Raw genomic sequence first — 17,871 nt, forward strand, 5'->3', positions numbered from 1 at the left:
TCGTTAATCAGTGGGCTTGTAGCCTAACCTTTCAACTGAGGTTCATAAGAAGGAAAACTTCGTACAATGATTCATGCTTTTCCGTTGTCGCTTCAAGGGAACTTCAGAGGTTAATATACAACGAAACACAGCCGTCGACCTCCGAGACCTACGGTAAGAAACTGAGTGAAACTTATGTAATACAAATGGCTGGTGTCTGGACAACTATGATTGTCAGTGCAATAATTTGTAGGCTATGGCCCTATAGGTTCCGTTAGATTGGGTGGTCTAGCTCCGGCCAGATAAGGACTTGGTACCCGATGCTAGGAACCATACCTGTATTTTTTACTTTTGGCCTTCTAGGTCAAGTCAGGTTAGGTTTGGGCACCATTACTCCCAGCTGGGTAAAGAATAAGCACCCCATATTGAGTTTGGATAGGGAAATTGGGATGCACCCTTGTATTCCACTTCTACTTATGGCACACTAGGTAAGGTTAGGTGATGGTACTAAAGGGGTTGACACCCCAATCCCCTCCACTACCGCCGACCAGGAAGAACTAGGCGTGCAAGGTTAGGTTAGGATGCATCCCAGTAAGTTGCCTTGCTATGCATTCATGCTTTATTATTGTTACCGTTGACACGCATGAGCTGCATATTTTTCGAAGGATAATGTAATGATTTATGTACGCCCTGCCTTTATTATTGGTGTATTGCTCAGAGTTTTCTTTTCTGCCCAAAAAGAATGGTTTCCCAGCTGGGTCCGTCATAGGCTAATTGATGGATTTAAGTTGGCGAGTTAAATACGATACGAGTTGTGTGGACTAACAATAATAGATACATAAAACAGCATAAAGGGTTGGGAAATTACATGGTTCTTGTATTTAGATAGGAGTTTAAATATCTTAGCATTAGGCTTTTTTATACTACGTAAAATAATTTTATTATTATAGTGTGCATTTAACTTTCTTCCCGTTGCCCTGTAACGTAACGATACCCAACAATTGTTTCATAGTGCAACTGCGAGGTTTTCTCCTGTTGCACCTTTAAAACGTTTTTACTCTCTATTTCCGTTTCAGTGCTGAATGACCTCATAGGTCCCAGCGTATGGCCTTTTGCCTAAATTCCTTGTTCTGTTCAATTCTAACGTAACTATAGTTAGTTTGGTTGGATTTACTCAGTAATTTCATGTTGTGACCGTACACTAGGCTCAGGAACTCGCAAGAGATTTACGCATCTACAGTATATACGGCCCCGTTCCGGTTCACTGGGACTATTACTCTTGCATATTGAACTAGAATTTTATAACACGAATTAGGACGCAAACCCGATTCGTACCCTTACCCCCTCTGAAATGTAATAGTGCAGGCCACTTGTCACCTGGAATTCTCCGTGCATACTGAACAGGCGTTGAACTTACAAATATCGAGAAATTATTGTCCCTCTAAAGATCAAGCAGCTTGCGTAAATATCCATATCGAGTCGTCTATTTCATTTTTCTTATGTTTTTTGTGACTGTTACTGCTCCTTGTCAATGAAACTCGTCATAATTATATAAGGGGGAGGGGGTGATCAGTGGAATGTGAAAACTGCCAAGTGAACCACAAGTGATCCTTGCTATTAGGCCCGTCACGGATTCACCTTTTCTCTCTCTCTCTTTCGTGTATTTAATTTCCTCGTTTGTGTTTTATCATTTTATTTATTTAAGATTAGCATGTTTGCCTTTGATAGATTGTTTCGTTACGTGAGTTTTGACTACATTTGCTTTTTGCAATTCTGTCTGTCTCTCTCTCTCTCTCTCTCTCTCTCTCTCTCTCTCTCTCTCTCTCTCTCTCTCTCTCTCTCTCTCTCAACACGTTTCTCTTCCATCATAAAAACTTTTTTCTAGTTTTTAGCAATTTACCATTTATACCATATTTCCACATTGCATCTGTATCTTCCTCCTCCGTCTAACCTATCAAGATAAATTTTCCATTTTTGAAACCTGTTGTTTAGATATAAACATAGTGCTACTCAGAAATTAACAAAACAGATATCTAAGATAATTCCCACGAAGAGTGACCAAATAATCCAGTATTACTGGAACGCAGAGTTTCTTTGTCTGGAAGTAAAACAGTGAAAATATAAGAAAAACCAATACAAGAAAAAATAAAGAACAACTTTCGCTACGCACGGTCTTCATCAAAGGCAGAACGCCAAATTACCCCTTCTTCTTCTTTCTCTTTCTTGTACTTTCAGGAACTTATTTGAGGCGATGTTTATATAAATTTACAAACCTCCTGCTTCCTGAAATGAGGAAATGCGGACGCTTGTAGATCAAAGAGATGCATTAGAAACCACGACGGTCCCGGAGAAATTCCAATTTAGTTGACTGGAAGGCCATTTGGGACGTCAGTGTTACCTTTGCATCTAGTTATTCGCCCTCGGAGTCTGTGCGTGTGTGTTCGTTGGTGCGTCTGGAAGCGAGATGGTGATAGTGGTGGCGAGACTGCGGTAGGAGAGTTCATTTAGGAGAAATTGTTCCTTGTCCATGATTCATTGGCGAATTTTGAGGATTTTATGCATCATAGAAAATTAAACGGGAGTCTTTTACAAAGCTACGTAGTCTAAGAAAGAAAAATGAATAAAAATGCAGTACATGATGGTCAGATTCAATATATACACTTGGACTGTTAACCTTTAAACTGGTTTTATCAGCATAAGGGTATGGGGAAGAGGTCTCAGTTCACCACCGGAAATTCGATATTCTGTGAGAAGTGGACGTTCTCATATCAGAATCGTTAGACAGCATCTCTAGAGCTAGATGGCTAATTGGTTTAATAAATAAAACGTAAAGGAAGATATAAAAACATGATAGAAGCCAATATTCATGAAACTTGTTAGCAAATGAGCATTTGGTTATCTACTACTGCCATCTGTTGGAGATTTTAAGAAATAAATACTGGCCTTCAAGTAGTTACAAGGAAGACTTCCTCGACAGTAGCAGAATCAGGTGGGTTTTGATATGTAAAGTTTGATTCATGATATACAATTGTTTTATAATGGCAAGATATAATTGATGCAATATAAAATATTTTTATTGGTTTAACGTAATTAGAGTTCATTGTATTATGTAATCTCCTCCCTGAGGCATCATGGCTAACAGAGCACCATCGAAATGGTGGCTTAGTTTATCCATTCTTTTCTCTGTAAGCTAGCCAGTTAAGATCCACAGCCATTCATGGGGTCTTTCTCTGAACTCTCCTCTCTGAGTATTTTCTATTATCTTGCCCCCGTTTTCAAATTCTGAGTTGCGTAATTGCCCTTTAGCGTCATTGGTATTTCATTTCGGCCATCACTTCTTACCGAGAAGGAAGGTTTGTTAATCACTTCTTACCGAGAAGGAAGGTTGTTTCCATCTGTTAGCAATAGTGTAGCCTGCCTAACAGGCTTCTTTGTTTTATATGTGACGCGGAAATTAAGAAGCCATTGTTTAATAAACGAAATGTATGTAGGGTAAACGCTTGGAGCGTGAGACACTGCGATATTGGTCCTCTGTTTGGACACTTCCGGAAAATGCATTCGAACACGCCCCCATCAGAATCAGTGAGACTTGTTCCCCCTCTTCACAACACTCCGAGACACCTCTACGTTCCATCAAATCAACAGTTTTCTCCTAAATTACGAAATAATGGCATATTTCCGATTAAACAGAGGTTCGTTAAGATTTAGCCGTGCGCAGTGCTAACTTATCGGCCATGACGCTCTCGAAACTTTTACTTAAAACACTTTAAAAGTGGACGAGTGACGCCATCTTGATTTTGTCGAGTCACTTGTGTAAACAAACTGCCAATTTCCTGTGATAAATCTGCAAAATATTTGTACCCATAGACGCTGACACCGTTTCCTTGACATCAGTGGTAAACGCTGGCACGTTTCGGGGCTTGGACGGGGAACTCTAGCGAATTTTCGGGACGCCAGAGCGCTAGATAATTTTTAAATAACAAGGTAGCTAAACACCAGAATAAGGCTATAAATTGAGTACATGTATTACGTGTTCATCATAATTCTTTTGAAAATATTGTTGTTGGAGCAAAGAAGATTCGTGAGACAAATTTCAACGCTTTTGCTATGAACATTAAGATGTACCTATTTTTCGCGTTTTCCTATTTTTTATTTATTAATATATATTACATACAGTGTAATATATATATATCACATACACAGTGTAAGTTTTGTCAAATGTAATGGTGTTTTAAGTAATAATTTTGGATTTAAAACCTTTATTTCAGTCCTGTATGTTGACGTCATGGCATCTTGACTCTCGTACCAGTTCTAGATAAAAATTAATGTCATACTCAACTTTCTTGCATTTTCGCCAAAGGGGTAACACTCGTATGTACACATTACATATCTCAGAAGTATACATGGTAATATGGACTTGAATAAATGAAAAGTCCTAATAACAAAATACTACATTTCTGCCGTAAACAGTTCACTAATGCGTCGTCCGCTCTCGGATGTTTGTGGCAGCCAGATGTACAATAAGGCTGGAAAATTGTTCCTGCCACAGTTTCACCACTTGGAGTAAAGTACTGTAAACAAACATTCTCACGTATTTTAAGTGGTATTGTGAGTGAATTAAGAACAAAATGTGCCTAATTACAGTCAAATAAGCACTGTGGAGCTTCAGTTGTGATGTCAGTAAGGATAAAACCACGGATTAAAGGTAAAAATGCATTTCAGCTCAGCCACTCGACAGGCGGGAATTCCATGTCTCATACTTTCATCAGTATAGGCAAAAAAAATGTTGTTTTATCGTGGTGATCACAACTAAAATCTTGAGTAATATCTATAAACATTTTACATATATACGCAATTAGTGTCAGTACACTATTAAATGAGCGCTGGAAAGGAGGTGTCCAATCGCCTCTCAATTTTGTCTCAGCATTTGGGAAGGCGCCATATTGGATTCAAAATCGCCTTCAACACCTATTTTACGAAGACTTCACGTGCTTATTTTAGTTCGTGTGGCAGTTTTCTATAGCTTATTTTGTTAATGAAACTTCAATCTTTTGAAAGGTTCTCTTTAAGGTTTAATTTTTTTGTTATTTCTCCAATTAAATATCGAATGAAAAGTGAAAATTCTGCCATGCATGTGTCTAAACCCCGATCATTTACCCTGTTTGCCATATAAAAAAATATTTTCTGTAGGTTAAGCATCATTCAAGGCAAGGGAGTTTCGTTCATCGAGAGTAGACATTTGTTTACAAACGTCCGCTGACTTCTTTAAACTCTCCCTGAACTGTAACTGTCTTTCTTATAACATCAATTTTTTTTTAGTTTTAATTCTTTTCATGGCCTCCACTTCTCGCAAAGTTAATCAGAATCTTATGATATTGATGATTCTGATTTGATTGATAGTATACTAAAAGGATTGCTATTGCTACTAACAACGATCTCAGAACCTAACATATTTTTGTTCTGCATTTTCCACTTTTTAACCATTTTTTTACACAATGAGCTACTTGCAAGCAAAAAGTAATGTTCAGTTTATAATGCCTAAAGATTTAGTAATAGAAAAATGATTCAACTGGAAGCATTTTTAATTTTTTATGTGAAATGTGCACATAGCTGGGGATAAGAGTCAAAAAGGTTTAAGGAGGTCACTGTTATCCTGGAAGGTAAAGGAAATTATCAATAGCCCTCTATTATTTCCAATACCCGGGTATTTGTGTATGTCTGTGAGCGTGTGTGATCCCTCAATGCAATAATTGCTATCAGTTTCAGCACTTTCCATCATCTATGGGACATATTTTTTAGCAAATTTCTTCACTCGGTAGTGCAAAAATTAATTTAAAAAATTACTAATTCAAAGTAGATGTTGGCTTACCCGCAGTGTACTAAGTGAATTTGGTTTGGTGTATGGCAAATGTTAATAGAACTAAATTAAATTTAATATGATTGTGATTCTGGGTTTAGCTCGATTTAACTTTATTTCTCGGAATCCGTAGGGGGTTAGTACCATCAGTGCACCTCTTGAGGTGTACTGTAGGCATTACTTAATGTTCTTTGCAGCGTCCCCTCGGCTCCTAGCTGCAACCCCTTTCATTCCTTTTATTATACCTCCGTTCATATTCTCTTTCTTCCCTCTTACATTCCACCCTCTCCTAACATTTGCTTCATAGTGCAACTGCTTTGAGGTTTTCCTCCTGTTGCACCTTTCTACTCTGAATTTCCGTTTCAGCATTGAATGACCTCGTAAGTCCCAGCGCTTGGCCTTTTGCATAAATTTTATATTCCATTACATTCAATCCTCGAATCTCCATCTGTTCCATCACCTTGATTCGGAATCAGATCTGCAGCTTGTGTAGATATTTTTCAATTTGGCCGGTCCCTTGAAACCATTAAATTAGCCAGCAGTGAGTTTTTAAGGAGAAATAAACATGAAAGACCGGGCCAGAACATCCCAACAAAGAATTTTGACCCCAAGTATTCTGGGTCTTAAGTTTTACTCTGACACGACCGAGTATTTAAAACAAAAAAAAAGTAGGTGAAATTGACAATAAGACGATTAAGACATTTTTAGAATTCACTGAACTAAACTTGACACAAGAAAACGGATGCGACTACCCGAATAATTGTCTCGACTGAATGAATTAAGAAATAATGAATCTCTCTCTCTCTCTCTCTCTCTCTCTCTCTCTCTCTCTCTCTCTCTCATTTCGTGTAAGTTGGCTGAATTTTGCTTCTTTCTTTAGAGTCGAAGTTTTTCCCTTATCTGTGGAAGGGTCTGATGACGACCTCTCGGTTTATTAGGTTATGAGACAAATAATATCTGTATTATTTCATATACCTGAGACTCAATTAAATGTTTAAAAAAAATAACAATATCACTGTAATTTAGGTATAGAATTTTTGTTAGAATATTTGTATGTATTCTAGTATGCTTTTATTATCAATACTGAGGGTGCAAGATCTCTTCTTGGTGGTTTTTGTGATGTAGAACCGGATTATATATAAAGGATCGCACTCAGTCAAGGCTTTCCCCGTACTGTTTATGGCACCATGTACGTCCTTACAGACTATTAGATCATGTCATCTATGTCACACACATTATATATATACATATGTATATATATTATATATGTGTATCTGCGTGCGTGTGTGATGTAGATGACATGATCTAATAAAGTCTACTCAGGACGTGCATGATACCACAAAGAGTACGGGGAAGGCCTTTATTACAAAAAATGCATTTTTTGTAATAAAACTATTAACCCTTAGTGGACGGATTGAGCTTCAGTGTGAAGCAGAATTACGCACCACTGTTATGGTAACAATGATTCGAAACAAAGGTGCCAATACTTCAATATGCTATAAATTCGCTAATGGCAACTTTTATACACACATGAGAGTTAGGCGAGTATCAGTAATGCTTGTGACTTCAAGGGGGGGAAGGTACTGCATCTCTCTCTCTCTCACATGAGTCTTTTTGTAAATTTGCTTGTAAATATATGAAGGGGTTGTTGTTGTTTTTGTTTTTGTCTTTTACGATAGTATGTTGGTTGTAAATGTAATTTTACAAAGAAAATTGCAAAGAAATATTAGAAAAAGCATGTAAAAGTAAAAAAAAAAGTTACTGAATCTTCCTTCTTGTAAATTTACGTGAATATTTTACAACAAATATGCAAAAAATTTGTTACTGCTTTTATTTCTTATCTGTTTTGATATTGTGTGAGCAGTAATAATAATTTTACAAAATCCAAAAAACCTATTTGTTAGAAAAAAATACATAAGTTGGTTGAAATTTATGATTGTCTTGTAAATGAGGCCACAAGGCGTTGTAAATAGTAATTTTAAACTTCTCGTGGAAGGTATGGAAAATTTTTTTAGAATTTTTTTATTTATACAGTGTGAATGTACGTGTCATTCTCTTTCCATTGATGTGATTGTTTTTTTTTTTTTTTTTTTTTTTTTTTTTTTTTTTTTTTGGCCGACCTCAAAGTTTCCCCGGTCTGGGGTGCTGCACATTGATAAATTATGCCGTCCCTTAAGGGTTAATGTACTCAGGTATAAGCATTTTGAGAGGAGTTTTTAAAATAGGCAGTTATAAGCATTTTTCTAGGGGTATCAAGCATTCACGGATTTTAGCTATTTGAAGGGGGTTGTGATACGCATTCTCCCGCAAATACCGTGGGTCGACTGTGTATATGTGTATATATATATATATATATATATATATACACGAGTATTATATATATATATTTCCGTGGATGGGACCTCTTCTTGCAACCTCACTTGTTTTTACATTTGCAAAGTAATTGAAAAAAATAAAAATTAATGCCACTCATTAATTACTAGAACTGTGGGTTTCAACTCGCCCCTTCATGAACTCTCTTTCACTCCCCAAAATGGTTAAGCCTAACTCTCTCTCTCTCTCTCTCTCTCTCTCTCTGTTCAAAGTGACTGCTTTAGGCCTAATTCCAGGCGACTGTTGTACCTTCCAAGGCAAGGGAGGAGCCAAAAAGAGAAAGTTCCCCCCCCCTCCTCATCCTGGACCCTCCACGTGGGTTGACTGACGCCATGCGATCGTCATTATAGAAAACATGACGAAGATTGACCTTTGTGCCACCTGGAAGAGAAGCGATGTGTAATCCCCGAAGGTTACATATAGACGCTGGAACGGAAATCACAAGAGAGAACGCTCAGGACACGACCCGAGGACAGACGCCCTTACCTTGCCTGCCCTCTGAACCACGTGTTCAACCCTGGGGCTCGAACCAGTATACTTTGTAGTAGCATTATAATTCCCTCCTCCATAGCCAGCGCCCTACCAAATGAGGACACCATCATCTTGACAAAGGTATTGTGCAGGAATAAGGTTCTTAGTCAGTCACGATTCCTGTTATTTCTCTGTCTAATATTTCATTTATTTTTCCATAGTGCGATCACCTTCAGCAATCTGTGTTGGAGCATTCAGTGTTAACGTAATTATGCATTGTGTTGAACTGAGTTATTTGTCACCATCTGTGCATTCCTCAGTTTCCCTTTGAGCGTCTTATTATTATTGCAAGTAACTGTCTTGCATATTTTGCAGATAGGCCTCAACTGTGGAATCTCTCGGCTCCATCCATGTGCAGTAGAATATTTATTCTGTGTAGGATTCATTATTTTAGCAGGCCTTTGTAGGATTCATTATTTTAGCAGGCCCTTGTTATTACCTGCCCAGTAATTCGTCATTCTTCTGATCTGTTTTTTATGTAAATATAATTAGTTAAGAGAACCGTTGAGTTTACATGATTTCCCTCACATGAAGAAGGCCCTAAGCCATAGATTTTTTTGTTTTGTCTACGAATTGTCCTAATATTGAGTCAGATGTGTAATGAATAAAAGGAACTCCCTGCATTCATCCATTGCTGCCCAGAATCAAGTAAGTAACCCCCGGACATTCGTAGCAATTATATCTTATTCTCATTGAATGACCATGTATGTGGCATCCAGCATTTAAAGACATCACTGTTCCACTTTACATGCACACAATTTATATATATATATATATATATATATATATATATATATATATATATATATATATATATATATATATATATATATATAAATTGTTTGAATGTAAAGTGGAACAGTGATGTCTTTAAATGCTGGATGCCACGTGCATGGTCATTCAATGAGAATAAGATATACACACACACACACACTCACAGATACATACAGTCGACCTCCGGTATTCGCGGGAGGATGCATACCACAACGCCCCGCGAATAGCTAAAATCTGGGAATACTTGACATCCCTCGAAAAACACTTATAACTCCCTATTTTGATAGTTTAGACACCAAAAAAAATCCCTCTAAAAATGCATATACCTGAGTACTTCAATAGTTTTATTACAAAAAATGCATTTAGTCAAGAAAATGATATGAAAATACTGTAATTAATGAATATTTCTCTATGAAAAATACCGTGAATAGGCAAATTTTCTGTGAATAATGTGTATATATGTTCCACAGAAAAATCCGCGAATAGGTGAAGCCACAAATCTGAAGCTGCAATTAGGTGGGGTCTGCTGTATCTGTCTATATATATATATATATATATATATATATATATATATATATATATATATATATATATATATATATATATATATATATATATATATATACACACTCACATGCATATATATATATATATATTATATATATATATATATATATATATATATATATATATATATATATATATATATATATATATATATATATATATTATATATATATATATATATATATATATATATATATATATATATATATATATATATATATATATATATATATATATATATATATATATATATATATATTGTCACGATGTGTACCAAGTACCTTGTTATTACACAACTAATCACAAAATTCAAAAATATATACGTCACTTTAGCCAGATACCTGAACTCTCGTAACAATAGGAATTATGACTGAGTACTGTAAAGGTAACAGTGATCCCTTAAAAACCTCGTTAATCGCATGAAAAATCAAACTAAATTTATCAAAAGAGTTGTGAGATATCAAATATTAAACAAGAAATATTACTAGAATAAAAAGGCATCACTACATCAAACAACTTATAACTGTTTCCCTGGTCTTAATTCACTTCAGCAAAACTAAAGGAACAAAACATGTTTATCAAGTTGCCGTATGCACACAATTAATCATATTCACTGGTGGTCAATTAATGAAACACTGTTTTTTAAAAATTTTAAACACAAAAATTTATTGTTAAATTCAAAATTTGTAATCAGAATTCACAATCTGAAAATTTTTCTATTACTTGAAAACAACACAAGAATTAATTAATTCTTGAGTTAAATTATTAAACAAAACCAAATCACAAAAACTTTAATTTATCAAATTAAATTAATTAAGCAAAATGTAAACTATCAAGAATTACTCAAGATTTGAAAAGAAAATCTTAGTAAATGAAAATTAAATCAAGTATGCAATGTTAAATTAGCAAGAAATATTTAAAATGTTAAGTAAATAAATGTAAATCACCAATGAAAATCAAGAGATTGCAAACACAAGAACACACAAAAATACACAAAAGACTTATCAATAATAATTTCACTAAGGCAAAAATTTTCCTATACCCTATCGGCTCCTTCATGGCGATTTAGGCGTTGTCCCCTACGTTGCCAAATGTACTTCTCTCGAGTTTTAAAGGCCTACCCTTCCCATTTACCCCTTTTAATCCGTGCTTCTGTCAAAGAGGTTTAACCTCCTTGGCGTTTGTTAATGTCTCCTGGGAGCAGTATACTTCTGGGTGGTCCCTATTGCCTCGACACTCTTTCGGAAATATTTCCATTCTTCCAGGTCTCTGTTTTTCATATAGGCCTAATTGAATCTCTTTTTGGACCTTCCTTGTGATTATCTCACGCTACTCGACTTCCTGTGTACTTTTAATTTACTTGTTTTTGTGTCAATTTACTGTGTATATATACAGTATGTGTCTATATATATATATATATATATATAGAGAGAGAGAGAGAGAGAAAGAGAGAGAGAGAGAGAGCTATTGGCATTTGAAAAGGATTGTGTGTGTAGACAGATAAGAGAGCGCAGCATAAATATACATAGGTTACACAAATAAGATTACCGGCAGCTATTTAATTTATCATCTATTCATAATATGGTCCTTCCTTTCTTTCCAGTTAGAGTATTCATAACATTTTTCTATTCATATATCTTCTTTTCCTTACAGACTTAGCTCCAGCTTTGCCATTTACTTGGAATATTTCATTGTTTTTTTTCTTTGTTTTTGTATCAGTTTTTATCGTTATAACATACAAGATACCTTTGCATGAATGCCCATACCGATGAAAAATATCTATTGTGTTTTAACGCTGTCTTTGATTATATCAAGCGTTGGTACTTCCTTCCTTACATGAGTCTAAAACAGTTCTACGTAAAACGCTCTTGTCGATTTTGACATCTGTCACGGTTCTCGGTTGATGCTTCTCCCGTTCCAGGAAAATTGCTGTGCCGCATCTCTCTTCCGTATCTTTGCCTTCTTTGCAAATCCTGCTGATTGTTCTCTCCGGTATCATTGTTGCTTCTGAGGCGCGTTGCAGTGTTTTTCTGATATCCGCAATGGGTCCACGGTTTGCCTTCTCTTTAGAAAAGTACTTAACGACCCTATGAACGATTTCTCGAGCCTGTGGATGAAGATTAATGCGGAACGAGGACCTCCTTCCATCGTTCCATGTTGTTTGTAAGGCGACAGACTCCTTAATGAGTCAGTGAGTGTTTTGACTGAGCTTCCCTTGTGGAGGCACGGGCTGTTTGACATCTTTATGCCCTGAGGTCAGCTTAACACGTGAGAGAGGAACTGGCAGCGCTGGAAATTTTTTTTGTCACGTTTAAGAATAAACGTGTTGTTTTATTGTTGTTAAATGCTAGAAAATTACGAGGGCCTTTAATAATTGGCAAAAATTGATTAGCAACCAATTATATTTGTGTTGTATAACTTATGCTGCCTTCATATACCATACAACGTGAGTGGGAATATTTGATGTGGCAGCGCCGGTCACCTCCCATGCCCTGCCCTTTTCGCCATGAAGGAGCCGATGGAGTATAATATACCTGATTATACCATGGTAATAATAAGTAAAATTCACTTTACCTTACACAAGCATGTGAAAACCGCTGTAAAGTCTTTGCAGCTGCACTAAATTCACAAAACACATTTTTGTCCGGTGCAGTTGCGAATTAAATAATTTTACTAAATTCAGACCTCTACTAATACCAGTGACCACAAATATTTTACGTTAATAATTACTCTCTTTTTAAGAATGAGAGAGAGAGAAAGGGGAACCAAACTGAACAGTCTCGGAAATCAGAGTGAATAGATTTAATCTGAAGATTCCAGTAGCACATGAAATACTCAAGTGATGTCATTAAGGCATTTTGGGTGCGAGACACAAGGAAACTTCTAGAAAAAGGGAAGTGACATCACTTCCAGCAAAACGTTTTGAACGCAATTGTACAAAACATGGCACAACTGCCATGTGTTCTGTGCAATACTTGTTTTCAAAAGGGCATACATGACCAGAGCCATGTATGTAACATTACAAAACCTTCGTTTTCTTCTTGTTTGAGACAAAGCTTTTACAGAAACCCTAACATGATCAAACAGATTTCAACTGTTATTCCTGACCTGTCATTGCTAACTCAAAACAAAGCATGCTCTCTTATCTGAACTGATGACAACTGAAGTGAAACACACCCTTCGCTTGATATTTCTGGTGACAGATGGCACAGCTGGTCTAAAACTCATATCTCTCTCTTCAGCTACTACGCTTTTAAGTTATCTAAATCACTAACTCTTTCGAGATCTGATACTACACTACATATGATATTTCAACAATTATTATCATTACACATAACATATGATGAACAGAAGAGTAAATATATCAAAATTATGGGAGGATATACTTATTACAAGGCAACATCATGAAAAAATTATATATATATATATATATACAGGCGGTCCCGGTTTGACGGGGTTCGTTCTTTGCAGCGTCGTAACCCGAAAATCGTCGTAAATGCGAACATCGTCGAAAATCGTCAAAAATCATAAGAAAACCTTACTTTTAATGCTCTGGGTGCATTGAAAACGATGTAAACTGCATTATTATTGAGTTTTACATCAAGAAAACCTTCAAATTATGATTATTCTGCCATTTTGGGCCCATATTTCTTCCGTCGGATCGTGATCGACGCCAACGTAACCCCGGAACATGCGTCGTAAGCCAGAAATAATTTCTGATGAATATATTTGAAAAGCGCCGTAACCTCGAACGCCGTAGTCGGAACTCCGGGGACTGCCTGTATATATATATATATATATATATATATATATATATATATATATATATATATATATATATATATATATATATATATATATATATATATATACATATATATATATATATATATATATATATATATATATATATATATATATATATATATATATATATATATATATATATATATATATATATATATATATATATATATATATATATATATATATATATATATATATATATGTATATATCTTACAGATTGGGTCCATTGGAGGAATGCAAGGTGTTTTTTATTCAGTTACTGCCTTAAGGGGCCAACTGCAGATCAGGGATGTCTTGCGTTTACTGGAAATGGCAGTACTTTTAAGATGATTTGAGGCACAAGGCTGGGTCAACTGAGCAGATAGTAGTGAGGACCCTTCCTGTTCTGCATGAGCTGTTTGCAAGACGAAATCTGGCAGCTGGTAATTACGGCCGCACCTGCATAGAGAAAAGGGAGGGAGCCGCTTCACACATGCGCTCTGGGCCAAGTTTTCTTTTCGTCTCTTGGCTGCGGCGTCTCCCAGCGTTGGTCTCCAACGTCTCGGGATGTTTGTGAGTTTGTACGAAGGTAGGTCACATCTGAAAGCAAATCCCACAGCCAGTAATAGGTTCACACAGAAAGAGGCCTTATAACTAAGTCCCTAAAGGTCAAAACGGTGGCCCCCTTTTGAAAGGCGTCCGCCTGTTATAACTAACGACTTTCCTTGTCCCCCAAAATCACACTATTGTGGGGTGAAGGAGTGGTATTGTTCTCACCCCCCTCTCAAGTGATGCGAGGGGGAGGCTTTCTCTAAGGTCAACTGTGAAATGGCAGCTTGCTTCCGGCCAAAATTACACCTAGAATTTAACTGAGAAGCTAATTTCATCTTAATTTCAATTGCCTATCTAGCAGACTACGAGAGACGAATGAAAATACGTGAAAATTATATATATATATATATATATATATATATATATATATATATATATATATATATATATATATATATATATATATATATATATATATATATATATATATATATATATATATACATATACATACATGTGTAGATATACATATATATATATATATGTATTTTGTACATACATATATATATATATATATATATATATATATATATATATATATATATATATATTATATATATATATATATATATATATATATATATGTATATATTTAAGAGGTGCTAAATAATGAGCAGGAGAAAAGTTACTGCTACTTTATTCAGGACGCAGGCCATTTATATAGCGGGGACTGATGTCACAGAGAGGAATACAATAGAATCTTGGTGACCTGAAGTCAGTTACTCTCGACAATAATTACAATGGATAAATACAAGTTGAGTTAAAAGAAAATGGACAATGACTGATCTAACAATATTCTAATACATGTGCAAAAGAGACATATACAAAATAAGTTGGTAACAGGTACAAATTTACATAGGTAAGCGTGGCTGATTCAGTATGGCTGATCCTGCTTGACCTGCTCCTATAGGAGCGGTATGTAGAAAATGGGTCGTTCATCATAGAAGACCAGCTTGGCGAGGACTTTACAAATACTCCCCCCCACAAGACGTGGGTAACGTCTGATTAGTCCAGGTATCTGCTGGGACGTTGGAGAGTGCCACGGCTCCGCGAAGTGAGCTGGGGGGTGCGGTGTGAGTGGGAGCGGCTGGCTGTGGGTGTGGCTGGTTGCTTTTGGGGACGGTCCCGTGTCCATCTTTTGAGGTGGCCCGGCTGCAGAGGCGACAGCTCTCGAGGAGGGCGCTGCGTGGTGCCGTCTGCTGTTTCCTCCAGGAAGGCGGGCTTGAGGTGGTCGATCGACACCCAGTCGTCCTTCCCATGCAGGGCGAGGCGGAAGGCTTTGTTGTTCCTCTCAAGCACGTGGAAGGGGCCCCCTGTAGGGCCTGGTTAGTGGGGGGCAGATGGCATCGTCCCTGACAAAGACGTGGGTGGTGGAGGACAAGCCAGGAGGCGCGCGTGAAGGTGGTTGACCTGTCGGTATACGTCCGCTGGCAGGGGGCGAACCTCCCGACTATGTTGCGGAGCTTCTGGACTGATGGGCTGTGCCGATCTTCCGTGACTAGTTTGCCCGGGACTATGAGGGGCTCCCCGTAGATTTTCTCCGCTGCGGATGGGTCGCCGTTGGCTCTGGGGGCGGTTCTCAGCCCGAGGAGGACCCAAGGCAGCTAGTACTTCCAATCCTCGGCGGTGCAGCGGGCCATGAGAGACACCTTCAGGGACCTGTGGAATCTCTCCACCAATCTGTTGGCTGCGGGGTTGTAGGCGGTGGTGGTGTGGTGAGATGTCCCCAGCAGGCATGCCAGGGCGGACCACATCTCGGACAGGAAGGCTGGGCCCCTGTCGGTGGTTATGTGGTCCGGGACGCTGAACTGGCTGATCCAGCTGGAGAGGAGGGCCTCGGAGAACGCGCTGGCAGTGGCTTCCTGCATGGGCGTTGCTTCAGGCCACCTGGGTGAGTGGTCGACGATCGTCAGGAGATATCTGGCCCCGCCTGACAGGGGAAGAGGGCCTACGACGTCGATGTGTATGTGACCAAACCGCCTCCGCGGCTGGAGAAACTCGCCTACCCTGGACTCGGTGTGATGCCCTATCTTGCTGGTTTGGCACCGGATACACTGTCTCGCCCAGGTCCTCGCATCCTTCCACATCCTGTGCCAGACGAACTTCTCTGTCAACAGCTTGGCCATCGTCCTGCCGGAGGGGTGGGACAGCCCGTGGATGACGTTGAATACCAGACGGCGGCGGGAGGCGGGCACCAGGGGGCAAGGCTGGCCGGTACTGACGTCGCACAGGAGTTTTGGTCCCCCAGGGGCGAGGGCCACGTCCTTCCACTTTAGGGACGTGATGGCATTGTGGTAGGCTGGAGTCTCTGGGTCGGCGATCTGCTCTCGGGCGAGGTCCTCGTAGTTGATCCCAAGCTGCACCGCGTTGAGCTCGATTCTGGAGAGGGTGTCTGCTACAGGGTTCTTCCTGCCGGGGAGGTACTTGATTGAGCAGTTCTCGACGAGGGATGTTTTCAGGTGGTGGTAGGTGACTGGGCGTGTGGCAGACACCCACGGGACGAGTTTCCTGTAGACCTCCTCCGGCAGGGCATTGATTACGGCGTCGGCTTGTAGCACCTCGTCCTTGAGTCCCGCCAGTCTGAACTGTTCCTCGACCCTGTAGAGCCATGATGTTGGGTTGCCGTGTGTGAAGGGCGGCAGCTTTATGGTGAGGGCGGCTTTAGTTTGCTCTGCCGGGAAGGGCAGCATGCAGGGCGCTGGTAGTGGCGTGGAGGAGCGCGTGATTCTTGGCGCAGGGGAGGATGTGGGCAATATGTGCGGGAGGTAGATGTCTGAGTCCGCGAAGTTCGCGGTTAACTGAACGTGGGAGGGAATGTCCATGTCCATGCTCACTATTGCCCTCTTAATTGGAGTGGGATACTCGCGTCAAAACGCACTTGGGAGCGCGCTGTGTGAGTTCGCTAATGACGCTGGTGATTTGCCGACGAGAGTTGGCACGCCCGAACGCTGGTTACAGCGCCGTCTTTAGTCCATTAGGGGTGTGGGGTAGTTCATGGAGCCAAGACTAGGTCGCCGCCTGAGTCCGCTAATGGCTCCAGGAACCACTCCGGGGTCACCACTTTAAGAGGTGCTGAATAATGAGCAGGAGAAAAGTTACTGCTACTTTATTCAGGACGCAGGCCGTTTATATAGCGGCGGACTGACGTCACACAGAGGAATACAATAGAATCTTGGTGACCTTAGGTCAATTACTCTCAACAATAATTACAATGGATAAATACAAGTTGAGTTAAAAGAAAATGGACAATGACTGATCTAACAATATTCTGATACATGTGTAAAAGAGACATACAGTGATCCCTCTCCACATCGCGCTTCAACTTTGCCGGCTTCATTGCATCGTGGATTTTTCAGAAATATTCATTGAAAAATTAAAATTAAAAAGTACC

General features: G+C 38.7%; 1 long non-coding RNA gene across 1 annotated transcript in view; it reads left to right on the forward strand.

The window, feature by feature from the left end:
- The first annotated feature begins 19 nt into the window (after positions 1-19).
- The window catches only part of LOC136839142 (uncharacterized), a 27,592-nt gene continuing 9,740 nt past the window's right edge, over positions 20-17,871 (forward strand). Inside the window, exon 1 of the long non-coding RNA XR_010853215.1 lies at positions 20-153. This is a non-coding gene — a long non-coding RNA (uncharacterized lncRNA). The remainder of the gene's footprint in view (positions 154-17,871) is intronic.

Source organism: Macrobrachium rosenbergii, chromosome 6 (genome assembly GCF_040412425.1).
Source record: "Macrobrachium rosenbergii isolate ZJJX-2024 chromosome 6, ASM4041242v1, whole genome shotgun sequence".
Taxonomy (NCBI): domain Eukaryota; kingdom Metazoa; phylum Arthropoda; class Malacostraca; order Decapoda; family Palaemonidae; genus Macrobrachium; species Macrobrachium rosenbergii.